Source organism: Salmo salar, chromosome ssa17 (assembly GCF_905237065.1).
Source record: "Salmo salar chromosome ssa17, Ssal_v3.1, whole genome shotgun sequence".
NCBI classification, from domain to species: Eukaryota; Metazoa; Chordata; class Actinopteri; order Salmoniformes; family Salmonidae; genus Salmo; species Salmo salar.
Window position 1 is genome coordinate 3,886,435 of NC_059458.1, and position 12,623 is coordinate 3,899,057.

General features: G+C 41.9%; 1 pseudogene; it reads right to left on the reverse strand.

The window, feature by feature from the left end:
* LOC106561251 (C2 domain-containing protein 5-like) overlaps nucleotides 1-12,623 on the reverse strand; it is a 53,316-nt pseudogene that overhangs the window by 22,957 nt on the left and 17,736 nt on the right.

A 12,623-nucleotide genomic window follows, 5' to 3' on the forward strand; every position in this document is an offset into this window, starting at 1 on the left:
GACAAACAAGGCCCTAAAAGGCTCATCATGGGGCGCCCGATGATGCATTGGGCTGATTGCACCACCCTCTGGAGAGCCCTGCAGTTGTGGACGGTGCAATTGCCATACCCTTCAACGATACCGTTGAAGAAGTCCCATGGTCTGTGTGAAGGGACCACTTCAGGTAGTCAGTGATGTGCACGCTTTTGACCCTCTCCACTGTAGCCCCGTCGATGTGGTGGGGGTGCGCACTCTCTGCTGTCTCCTGTAGTCCACGATCAACTCCTTTGTTTTGTTGAAGTTGAAGGAGAAGTTATTTTTTCAGTGTGTGTGTTTGTGATTAGGGCTGTTGCGGTTACTGTATTACCGCTACACCGGCGGTGACAAGTCAGGAAGGCAGTCAAATTCCACGTGACCGTTTAGTCACGGTAATAAGGCTTCTCCTAGCGCTGATGCTGCTGATGGTCATTAGTAGCCTACCAAACTTTCTAACTGCCTGGTACTCAACACTATTGTCCGTCTAATCACTGACATCAATGTAAATGTAATCAAACACTTCATGAGAGCCCATGAACTCATGTTGCGCAACCTTTCAATAGGCTATGCAATTGCGCAAGAAAACAGAGTAATGGTCTCTAGTAAAAAGAGGAGGATCAGCTTCCTATAGGCTAGGCCTACAATATTTATTTCTCAACTTTCTTAATATTAACTTCTTTGGGATAGGGGGCAGTATTTATCACATCCGGATGAAAAGCTGGGCACGAGTTTACCTCTGAGTTCTGTTATATCCAAATCTACTAATAATATGCATATATTAGCTTCTGGGCCTGCTACTCAGGCCCAGAAGCTAATATATGCATATTATTAGTAGATTTTGATAGAAAACACTCTGAAGTTTCTAAAACTGTTTGAATTATGTCTGTGAGTATAACAGAACTCATATGGCAGGCGAAAACCTGAGAAAAATCCAACCAGGAAGTGGGAAATCTGAGGTTTGTAGTTTTTCAAGTGATTGCCTATCCAATATACAGTGTAAATGGGGTCAGATTGCACTTCCTAAGGCTTCCACTAGATGTCAACAGTCTTTAGAATGTTGTTTCAGGTTTCTACTGTGAAAGGGGAGCGAATAAGAGCTGTTTGAACCAGGGGTCTGGCTGAAAGCCTTGAGTTGTTGATCGCGCACAAGCTCCGTTCCCTTTCCTTTCTAAAGACAAAGGAATTGTCCGGTTGGAATATTATTGAAGATTTATGATAAAAAAACATCCTAAAGATTTATTATATACATCATTTGACATGTTTCTACGAACTGTAATGGAACTTTTTTACTTTTCGTCTGGACTTAGTGCTCGCGCCTTGTGCATTTGGATTGGTGAAATAAACGCGCGAACAAAAAGGAGGTATTTGGACATAAATATGGACTTTATCGAACAAAACGAACATTTATTGTGGAACTGGGATTCCTGGGAGTGCATTCCGATGAAGATCATCAAAGGTAAGTGAATATTTATAATACTATTTCTGACTTTTGTTGACTCCACAACATGGCGGGTATCTGTATGACTTGTTTTGGTGGCTGAGCGCTGTACTCAGATAATCGCATCGTGTGCTTTTGCCGTAAAGCTTTTTTGAAATCTGACACAGCGGTTGCATTAACCTGTTAGGGCTAGGGGGCAGTATTGACACGGCCGGATAAAAAAAAACGTACCCGATTTAATCTGGTTACTACTCCTGCCCAGTAACTAGAATATGCATATAATTATTGGCTTTGGTTAGAAAACACCCTAAAGTTTCTAAAACTGTTTGAATGGTGTCTGTGAGTATAACAGAACTCATATGGCAGGCCAAAACCTGAGAAGATTCCATGCAGGAAGTGGCCTGTCTGACAAGTTGTGTTTCATCTTGGCTCTTTTTATTGAAGACTGAGGATCTTTGCTATAACGTGACACTTCCTACGGCTCCCATAGGCTCTCAGAGCCCGGGAAAAAGCTGAACGATATCGAGGCAGCCTCTGGCTGAAACACTTTATCGCGTTTGGCAAGTGGCCGATCAGAGTACTATGGGCTTAGGCGCGTGCCCGAGTCGACCCCATGCTTTATTTTCTTTTGTCTGTTTACCTAAACGCAGATTCCCGGTCGGAATATTATCGCTTTTTTATGAGAAAAATGGCATAAAAATGGATTTTTAACAGCGGTTGACATGCTTCGAAGTACGGTAATGGAATATTTAGAAAATTTATGTCACGAAATGCGCCATGCTCGTCACCCTTATTTACCCTTTCGGATAGTGTCTTGAACGCACGAACAAAACGGCGCTATTTGGATATAACGATGGATTATTTTGGACCAAACCAACATTTGTTATTGAAGTAGAAGTCCTGGGAGTGCATTCTGACGAAGACAGCAAAGGTAATAACATTTTTCTTATAGTAAATCTGACTTTGGTGAGTGCCAAACTTGCTGGGTGTCTAAATAGCTAGCCCTGTGATGCCGGGCTATCTACTCAGAATATTGCAAAATGTGCTTTCACCGAAAAGCTATTTTAAAATCGGACATATCGAGTGCATAGAGGAGTTCTGTATCTATAATTCTTAAAATAATTATGTTTTTTGTGAACGTTTATCGTGAGTAATTTAGTAAATTCACCGGAAGTGTTCGGTGGGTATGCTAGTTCTGAATGTCACATGCTAATGTAAAAAGCTGGTTTTTGATATAAATATGAACTTGATTGAACAAAACATGCATGTATTGTATAACATAATGTCCTAGGAGTGTCATCTGATGAAGATCATCAAAGGTTAGTGCTGCATTTAGCTGTGGTTTTGGTTTTTGTGACATTATATGCTAGCTTGAAAAATGGGTGTCTGATTATTTCTGGCTGGGTACTCTCCTGACATAATCTAATGTTTTGCTTTCGTTGTGAAGCCTTTTTGAAATCGGACAATGTGGTTAGATAAAGGAGAGTCTTGTCTTTAAAATGGTGTAAAATAGTCATATGTTTGAAAAATTGAAGTTTGGGGATTTTTGAGGAGTTTGTAATTCGCGCCACATCATTGGATATTGGAGCGGTGTTCCGCTAGCGGAACATCTAGATGTAAGAGGTTAACCTGTTGGGGCTAGGGGGCAGTATTTGCACGGCCGGATTAAAAACGTACCCGATTTAAACTGGTTACTACTCTTGCCCAGAAACGAGAATATGCATATAATTAGTAGATTTGGATAGAAAACACTAAAGTTTCTAAAACTGTTTGAATGGTGTATAACAGAACTCATATGGCAGGCCAAAACCTGAGAAGATTCCATACAGGAAGTGCCCTGTCTGACAATTTGTTCTCCTTCTGTGGCATCTCTATCGAAAATACAGCATCTCTCCTGTAACGTGACATTTTCTAAGGCTTCCATTGGCTCTCAGAACATTTACATTTAAGTCATTTAGCAGACGCTCTTATCCAGAGCGACTTACAAATTGGTGCATTCACCTTATAATATCCAGTGGAACAACCACTTTACAATAGTGCATCAAAATCTTTTAAGGGGGGGGGGGTGAAGAAGGGGTGACAGAAGGCGCCAGAAAGTGGAATGACGTCTCTCCTGTCTCTGGGCGAAAAACAGCAGGAGATTTTAAAGGTTAGTGCAGGAGATTTCAAAGGTTAGTGCTGCATTTAGCTGTGGTTTTGGTTTTTGTGACATATGCTTGCTTTGAACATGGCTGTGTGATTATTTTTGGCAGGGTACTCTCATGACATAATCTAATGTTTTGCTTTCGCTGTAAAGCCTTTTTGAAATCGGACAATGTGGTTAGATTAACAAGAGTCTTGTCTTTAAAATGGTGTAAAATAGTCATATGTTTGAGAAATTGAAGTTATAGCATTTTTGAGGTATTTGTATTTTGCACCACGCGATTCCACTGGCTGTTGCCCAGGGAGGTTAACATGAGTCTTCAATATTCCCAGGTAAGAAGTTTTAGGTTGTAGTTATTATAGGACTATTTCTCTCTATACGATTTGTATTTCATATACCTTTGACTATTGGATGTTCTTATAGGCACTTTAGTATTGCCAGTGTAACAGTATAGCTTCCGTCCCTCTCCTCGCTCCTACCTGGGCTCGAACCAGGAACACATCAACAACAGCCACCCTCGAAGCAGCGATACCCATGCAGAGCAAAGGGAACAACTACTCCAAGTCTCAGAGCGAGTGACGTTTGAAACGCTATTAGCACGCACCCCGCTAACTAGTTAGCCATTTCACATCGGTTACACCAGCCTAATCTCGGGAGTTGATAGGCTTGACGTCATAAACAGCGCACTGCTTGAAGCACAGCGAAGAGCAGCTGGCAAAACGCACAAAAGTGCTGTTTGAATGAGTGCTTACGAGCCTGCTGGTGCCTACCATCACTCAGTCAGGCTGCTCTATAAAATCAGACTTAATTATAACATAATAACACACAGAAATACGAGCCTTAGGTCATTAATATGGTCGAATCTGGAAACTATCATCTCGAAAACAAAACGTTTATTCTTTCAGTGTAATACGGAACCGTTCCGTATTTTATCTAACGGGTGGCACCCATAAGTCTAAATATTCCTGTTACATTGCACAACCTTCAATGTTATGTCATAATTACGTAAAATTCTGGCAAATTAATTCGCAACGAGCCTGGCGGCCCAAAATGTTGCATATACCCTGACTCTGCTTGCAATGAACGCAAGAGAAGTGACACAATTTCACCTGGTTAATATTGCCTGCTAACCTGGATTTCTTTAGCTAAATATGCAAGTTTAAAAATGTATACTTCTGTGTATTGATTTTAAGAAAGGCATTGATTTTTATGGTTAGGTACAGTCGTGCAACGATTGTGCTTTTTTCGCAAATGTGCTTTTGTTAAATCATCCCCCGTTTGGCGAAGTTGGCTGTCTTTGTTAGAAAGAAAGTCTTCACACAGTTCGCAACGAGCCAGGTGGCCCAAACTGCTGCATATACCCTGACTCTGTTGCACAGAACGCTAGAGAAGTGACACAATTTCCCAAGAAACTCATGTTAGCAGGCAATATTAACTAAATATGCAGGTTTAAAAATATATACTTGTGTATTGATTTTAAGAAAGGCATTAATGTTTATGGTTAGGTACACGTTGGAGCAACGACAGTCCTTTTTCGCGAATGCGCACCGCATCGATTATATGCAACGAAGGACACGCTAGATAAACTAGTAATATCATCAACCATGTGTAGTTAACTAGTGATTATGATTGATGGATTGTTTTTTATAAGATATGTTTAATGCTAGCTAGCAACTTACCTTGGCTTCTTACTGCATTCACGTAACAGGCAGGCTCCTCATGGAGTGCAATGGAAGGCAGGTGGTTAGAGCGTTCGACTAGTTAAACATAAGGTTGCAAGATTCAATCCCCGAGTAAAGGTAAAAATCTAGCGTTCTGCCCCTGAACAAGGCAGTTAACCCACCGTTCCTAGGCCGTCATTGAAAATAAGAATGTTTTTAACTGACTTGCCTAGTTTAAATAAAGGTGTTTAAAAAAAATATACAAAATGAAATCGGCCAAATCGGTGTCCAAAAATAGCGATTTCCGATTGTTATGAAAACTTGAAATTGGCCCTAATTAATCGGCCATTCCGATTAATCGGTCGACCTCTAGTTTATACCATATACTGGGGTATTTCAAAATAACGACGGTATGATTGTCAATACCATTTAAAAAATATATATAATATTAATATTTTGTTTTTTTCCCGTGCTACGTCACTGCTTATAACTAACTATAAGTTAAGTAAAGCTATAAGAAACCTAAGATGTGTCAAATAAATGATATCCTGCGCAGTGCTCCAGCTATGCATTTGGTTTGCTAACTTTCTAGCTAAGTGGCTAGATGTCAAGATCAAGCTTCTTGGTTACAGCAGAGACATTCAATCCCCTCCTGGATGAAGATCCCTGTTGCCTAAATCGTTTTGTGCATCTCCCCAAAAATGTATAGTGCCCCTTGTGTGCACTTCAGGTTATACCGTATACTCCGGTATGGTACAGAAACGGTATGACGGTTATGAACATCAGGATACAGCCCATCCCTACTAGCTAGAGTCAAAGAGAGCCACGGACCCTCTTGCTTGGTAAACTACTCTGGCTCTCCAAGCCCCATAGTGGATATACACTACACAAGGTGGACTTCCTCTCTATGTGGAACGCAACGTCTATGTGGACAAAAGTGCGTGCTGCCCATAAAAAAACCTGCCTCCGCCCCCTTGCACATGCATGCACATCCATCGACGGAGTGAAGCTTGTAGCCACCTTTAGGCTTTGGAGTACAGACCACATCAGGCCAGAGCCTCCTTCAGCCCAAAAGACCAACACACGACACAGCCAAGCCACAGCACACCTCAGCCATGCACTACCAAACCTCAATACCAGGGGGCAGCAAACACCACACACAGCACAGAGAGGAAGTTATTACACACACACACACACACACACAACTAGCAGATCCAGGTTGAAGTCCCCGTAACCACAGATCTAGGATCCGATTAACCCACCCATAATCCTAACCATTAGGAGGATGAAAACATAATCCGACCCAGTATCAGTGACCTGGGCGGCAGGTATAAGTGACCTGGGCGTCGTGCCATTAACCGAAAGGTCGCTGGTTCAAATCCCTGAGCTGGTAAGGTGAAAAAAATCTGCCGTTCTGCCTTTGAGCAAGGCAGTTAACCCAGAACAAGAACTGCTCCCTGGGCACTGACGACGTGAACGTCGATTAAGGTAGCCCCCCGCTGATTCAGAGGGTTTGGGTTAAATGTGGAAGACATATTTCGGTGGAATGCATTCAGTTGTGCAACTGACTAGGTATTCCCTTTCCTTTCTCAGTTGTTAGAGCTTAGCAGTTCCCTACAGGGCAGGATAGGGCTGAAGGCCTAATGTGAACCTCCCTTTCTCTCTCTCTCTGGAACATGGTGAGACAGGCTTTAGGAAGCAACTGTAGAAGGATTCACCTGCTGTAAACATGGGCTGTAGGCTATTCCCATTCTCCACCCTTCGGGAGAAGTAGTACACACTTGGGGAGAAGGGTGTAGAATCGGGTGGGGGGGTAATGGACCAATGTATATAAATCATTTCTGCTAGCACACACAGAATAGGATCAACACACTGATCCCACTATGTGTGTTACCCCTCTAGCCATTTATTGATCCTTAATACAGATGATCCCATTGAGTTTAAACATCTCTTTAACAAGAGTGATCGGTCATGTCAATCATAATCTAACTAGCCTGGAAACACAAGCTACACTGCAACATGGATTACAACCTGTAACACATGTTGCTGTGTTCTATAGCTGGGACCGTGCAGTTGTAGGGAACTCACCAGGGTTGTGTATGCGGTCAAGCAGCTTGACCGAGCGGGCGCTGACCACTCCCCGATGTGAACCAGGAAGCCGGGGGAAAACAAGTCAACGTGAAGAAGGGGAACTCCTGAAATTACACAGGGTCAGAAAAGTCTGGTTAGGGGTCAAACCTGTCTCTGTGAACTTTGGTTACCATGGAAACAGTAGAATTAAGGATTGCGCGCTCAACCCTATCCTCATCATACAAAAAAGATGCAGGGTTGTAAGGGCATAAGACAGAAGATAAAAACCCACACTGACTGAAAGTAGTATTAACATATGTCATTCATTTAGTAGCAGCAACAGAGTAATCTGCTAAATGAGGTAGTGTTGGTTCATCTCTTCTACCTCAGATACACAACTTGACAGATGACAGGCAGACAGAGTATACAACAGGCCTCAAGTCAAGGTCTGGAGGTCTGCAGTACTGCTGGTTGGCTTTTTGTCCCTGCTAGTTAGTTCAGTTAATTGATTATCACCGAGGTCTGAATCAGTCCCTGATTAGAAGGGGTAGGATGAAAACCAACAGTACTGACTTCGAGGTCTGGATTTGAATAACCCTGATATACCGTTTATACAATAACAGCATACCAGTAATACAATGCAGAGTTTAATTGAAAATGGCATTGTGTGACAGTCAGTCTCCTGCTGTGACGGTCAATAGTCAACCCAGGTGTGAAAAGTGTGATCCAGGACAGGTGTCATCCAGATGAGGGGGTAGTGAGTGGGACGGCACCTCCCCATGCAGAGTGAGGCTGTGTGTTTCAGCCATGCCAATGATATGCATACGAGGAACTGCTACAGCATACTGGTCTAGACCAGCAATTTCCCAACCTGAGTGATTGTGATATCGCCATGGTAATGGAGTGGAGCGTGCTTGTTACCATCGATCAGGGGACTAAGGCTGCATCTCAACTATCTACCTTTCTTCTCTCCTCTATCTGCACTGGTGACAAATGACAGAACTGGACAGGTAAAAGCATATTGCTAGTAGGTATCCTCCATGTTGCTTCTTCCCGTCCTGTGTTAACAGATCAGTGCAGATGGAGAAGATGAAGTCACTGTAGAATTTTGAGAAACAGCCCAACTCAAGAGTAGAAGCCCTGAGCAGAACCCAGACAGGTAAGACAGGTTTGATAGAAGCTTCCAGAAGAGTGAGTGTGTGTGAAAGAGACATACCCTGGTGTTTACAAATATACCAGAGGATGAGGCTCCCTGAGAGGAAGGAGTGGTCAAGAGGATGGAGAAAGGGAACATTATTCACTCTTACATAATCATACTTCACCCTCACACACACTTCACAATTACCCTTTCACACAGCACAATGCCGTACGGTGTGTGTGTGCGTACCCTCTGCTCCAATGCTGATTGGGCCTGCTGTCTGAGGAGGGTCTTCAGCGGCCCTGCCTCTTTCCCAACGCTGATCCCACTCCCCATCCCTGATAGGATTAGAGAACACCACTTCACCAATCACATCACTTCATTACAGACAGCAGGCATTCCTCAAAAACCATAGGAAGTAAGTAAGTACCCTTGCCATGCCTTGGCTTGTGTGAGCCAGAACGCCTCGACAACCATGCAAATCCCATATTAATCGTATCCCTTAGACTACTAGGCTAAAATCTATCCTGAACAAAAATATGAACGCAACATGCTAAGTGTTGGTCCCATGTTTCATACGCTGAAATAAAAGATCCCATTAATGTTCCATATGCACAAAAGCTTATTTCTCTCAAATTTTGTGCACAAATTTATGTACATTCCTGTTTAGTGAGCATTTCTCCTTTGCCAAGATAATCCATCCACCTGACAGGTATGGCATATCAAGAACCTGATTTAACAGCATGATCATTACACAGGTGCACCTCATGCTAGGGACAATAAAAGGCCACTACAATGTGCAGTTTTGTCAAACAATGCCACAAGTTTTGAGGGAGTGTGCAATTGGCATGCTGACTGCAGGAATGTCCAACAGAGCTGTTGCCAGAGAATTGAATGTTAATTTCTCTACCACAAGCCTCCAATGTTTTAGAGAATTTGGCAGTACATCTAACCGGCCTCACAACAGCAGACCACGCCATCCCAGGACCTCCACATTCTGCTTCTTCACCTGTGGGATCGTCAAACCAGCCACCCGGATAGCTGGTGAAACTGTGGGTTTGCGCAAACGAAGAATTTCTGCACAAACTGTCAGAAATGGTCACAGGGATGCTCATCTGTGTGCTCGTCGTCCTCACCAGGGTCTTGGCGTCATAACTGACTTCAGTGGGCAAATGCTCACCTTCTATGGCCACTGGCACGCTGGAGAAGTGTGCTCTTCACGGATGAATCCCGGTTTCAACTGTGTGGCCGAGCATTTTGCTGATGTCAATGTGAACAGAGTGCCCCATGGTGGCAGTGGAGTTATGGTATGGGCAGGCATAAGCTACGGACAACGAATACAATAGAATTTTATCGATGTCAATTTGAATGCACAGAGATACCGTGATAAGATCCGGAGGCCCATTGTCGTGCCATTCATCCACCGTCATCACCTCGTTTCAGCATGATAATGCACAGCCCCATGTCACAAGGATCTGTACACAATTCCTGGAAGCTGAAATGTCCCAGTACTTCCATGGCCTGCATACTCACCAGACATGTCACCTATCCATTGAGCATGTTTGGGATGCTCACACCAGATACGGACAGGTTTTCTGATCCACTCCCCTATTTTCTTTTTTTAAAGGTATCTATATTCCCAGTCATGTGAAATCCATAGATTAGGGCCCAATTAATTTATTTCAATTGACTGATTTCCTTATATGAACTGTAACTCAGTAAAATCTTTGAAATTGTTGCATTTATATTTTTGTTCAGTGTACATTGTAATTACCACATCTTTGTTAATGACAACATTCCCATAGATCTACCTGTGAGGATGGAGTCCAAATAGCTGCTTTATTGTCCCCTCTGTACACTACTCTACCTGCCACTGGCCTGGCCTGGGAGGCTGCAGACTATGCCACCTTATAGACTCATAAAACAGGGGTGGGGGTCTGGACATGCCATAAACCACACAGAGGTGGAAAAATGGGTAGGGGAAGGTGGTCGTCCAAGGCAGTCAATATGAGGCCCAAATGCCAGCAGGGATGGACAGTTTATCCAAGGTTAAGTGGGGTAAGGTCAAGTAGGGCTAAGGTGGTTTGGAAAACGTGTGCAAATATAGTGCTTTCAGAAAGTATTAAGACCCCTTGACTTTTTTCACATTTTTAAATTACAGCTTTACTCTATAACGGATTAAAAAAAATGTTTTTTACCCACATCAATCTATACACACTACCCCATAATGACAAAGCAAAAACAGGTGTTTAGAAATGTTTGTAAATATATAGAAAAATAAAATAAACTGATATTACATTTACATAAGTATTCAGATACCAGAAAAGATTATCTAGTGATTCTGTCTCTTCACAGCAAAATCTACAGAGCTGACATTGTTGTATGCCCCATATTATATATTTACATTTTAGTCATTTAGCAGACGCTCTTATCCAGAGCGACTTACAGTAGTGAATGCATACATTTCATGTTTTTTTTTGTACTGGCCCCCCGTGGGAATCGAACCCACAACCCTGGCGTTGCAAACACCATGCTCTACCAACTGAGCCACAGGACACACGGACACACGGACACACACACACACGGACACACACGGACACACACACACACACACACACACACACACACACACACTTTATATAATCATTTAAATTGAAAAACGAAGTGTTGAATCAACTGTTGTTTTTTGTACCAGTTCATAAACCATGTGCCATGGAATCGGTACATCGAAAATATCTTCCCATTTATTTTGCAACCTGTATGATGCTATTTTTGTCCTCAAATTAATCTGGTATATTTTTCTATTTATGCCAATTTGTATCTTTAATATACGGCAGGCAAAAAAATCCCTACGTTCTCCCTTTTCCACTTGCCTCCTCCATTTTTGTGGTAATGCTGCAATCAGCTGGTTGTAAATTTGGATTTAGCTGATATTCCCATAGATTTTCGATAGCTGTATATGTGACATAACTCCTCCGTTTCTATTCATAATATCATTAATAAACATAATACCTTTATTTTCATCCATAAAGATTTTTATTTTTATTAAATCAGTATATTTTAGTTTAACCATAACATTTGTTCTGTCTTTTCTGGAGGATAAAACAGAAATTGTAATCAGCGTTGCATTGCCTGTTTAAGAAAGGGCTATATTTTAAACAAAATTTCATTTTCAATCAGTCGTTAATGAGAAGTTGTAATCTGTATTAAGGCAAAAAGGCAAATTTTGAACAATGGATTAGCCTTTCTTAAAAATCTACTGGAGAACCGTTTTGGGTTTAACTATAACTTATGTATGAGTGCTTTTAGTGAGAGGTTTAAACCTTTAATATTTAATAGTTTTAGCCCCCCCAAACTCAAATTCATTATATAAATAGACACGTTTAATTTTGTCTGACTTAGCATTCCAAAAAAATTGAAATATTTTTTGTTCATATGATTTAAAAAATAAGTCATCTGGAGTAGGCAGTGCCATTAGTAAGTACAGTTGAAGTCGGAATTTTACATACACTTAGGTTGGAGCCATTAACTCGTTTTTCAAGCACTCCACAAATTTCTTGTTAAACTATAGTTTTGGCAAGTCGGTTAGGACATCTACTTTGTGCATGACACAACTAATTTTCCCAACAATTGTTTACAGACAGATTATTACAAGTTGACTGTGCCTTTAAACAGCTTGGAAAATTTCAGAAAAGGATGTAATGGCTTTAGAAGCTTCTGACATAATTTGAGTCAATTGGAGGTGTACCTGCCTCTTTGCTTGACATCATGGAAAAATCTAAAGAAATCAGCCAAGACCTCAGAAAAACAAATTGTAGACCTCCACAAGTCTGGTTCATCCTTGGGAGCAATTTCCAAACGCCTGAAGGTTCATCTGTACAAACAATAGTACGCAAGTATAAACACCATGGGACCACGCAGCCGTCACACCACTCAGGAAGGAGACGCCTTCTGTCCCCTAGAGATGAACGTACTTTGGTGCGAAAAGTGCAAATCAATCCCTGAACAACAGCAAAGGACCTTGTGAAGATGCTGGAGGAAACGGGTACAAAAGTATCTATATCCACAGTAAAACGAGTCCTATATCGACATAACCTGAAAGGCCGCTCAGCAAGGAAGAGGCCACTGCTCCAAAACCGCCATAAAAAAGCCAGACTA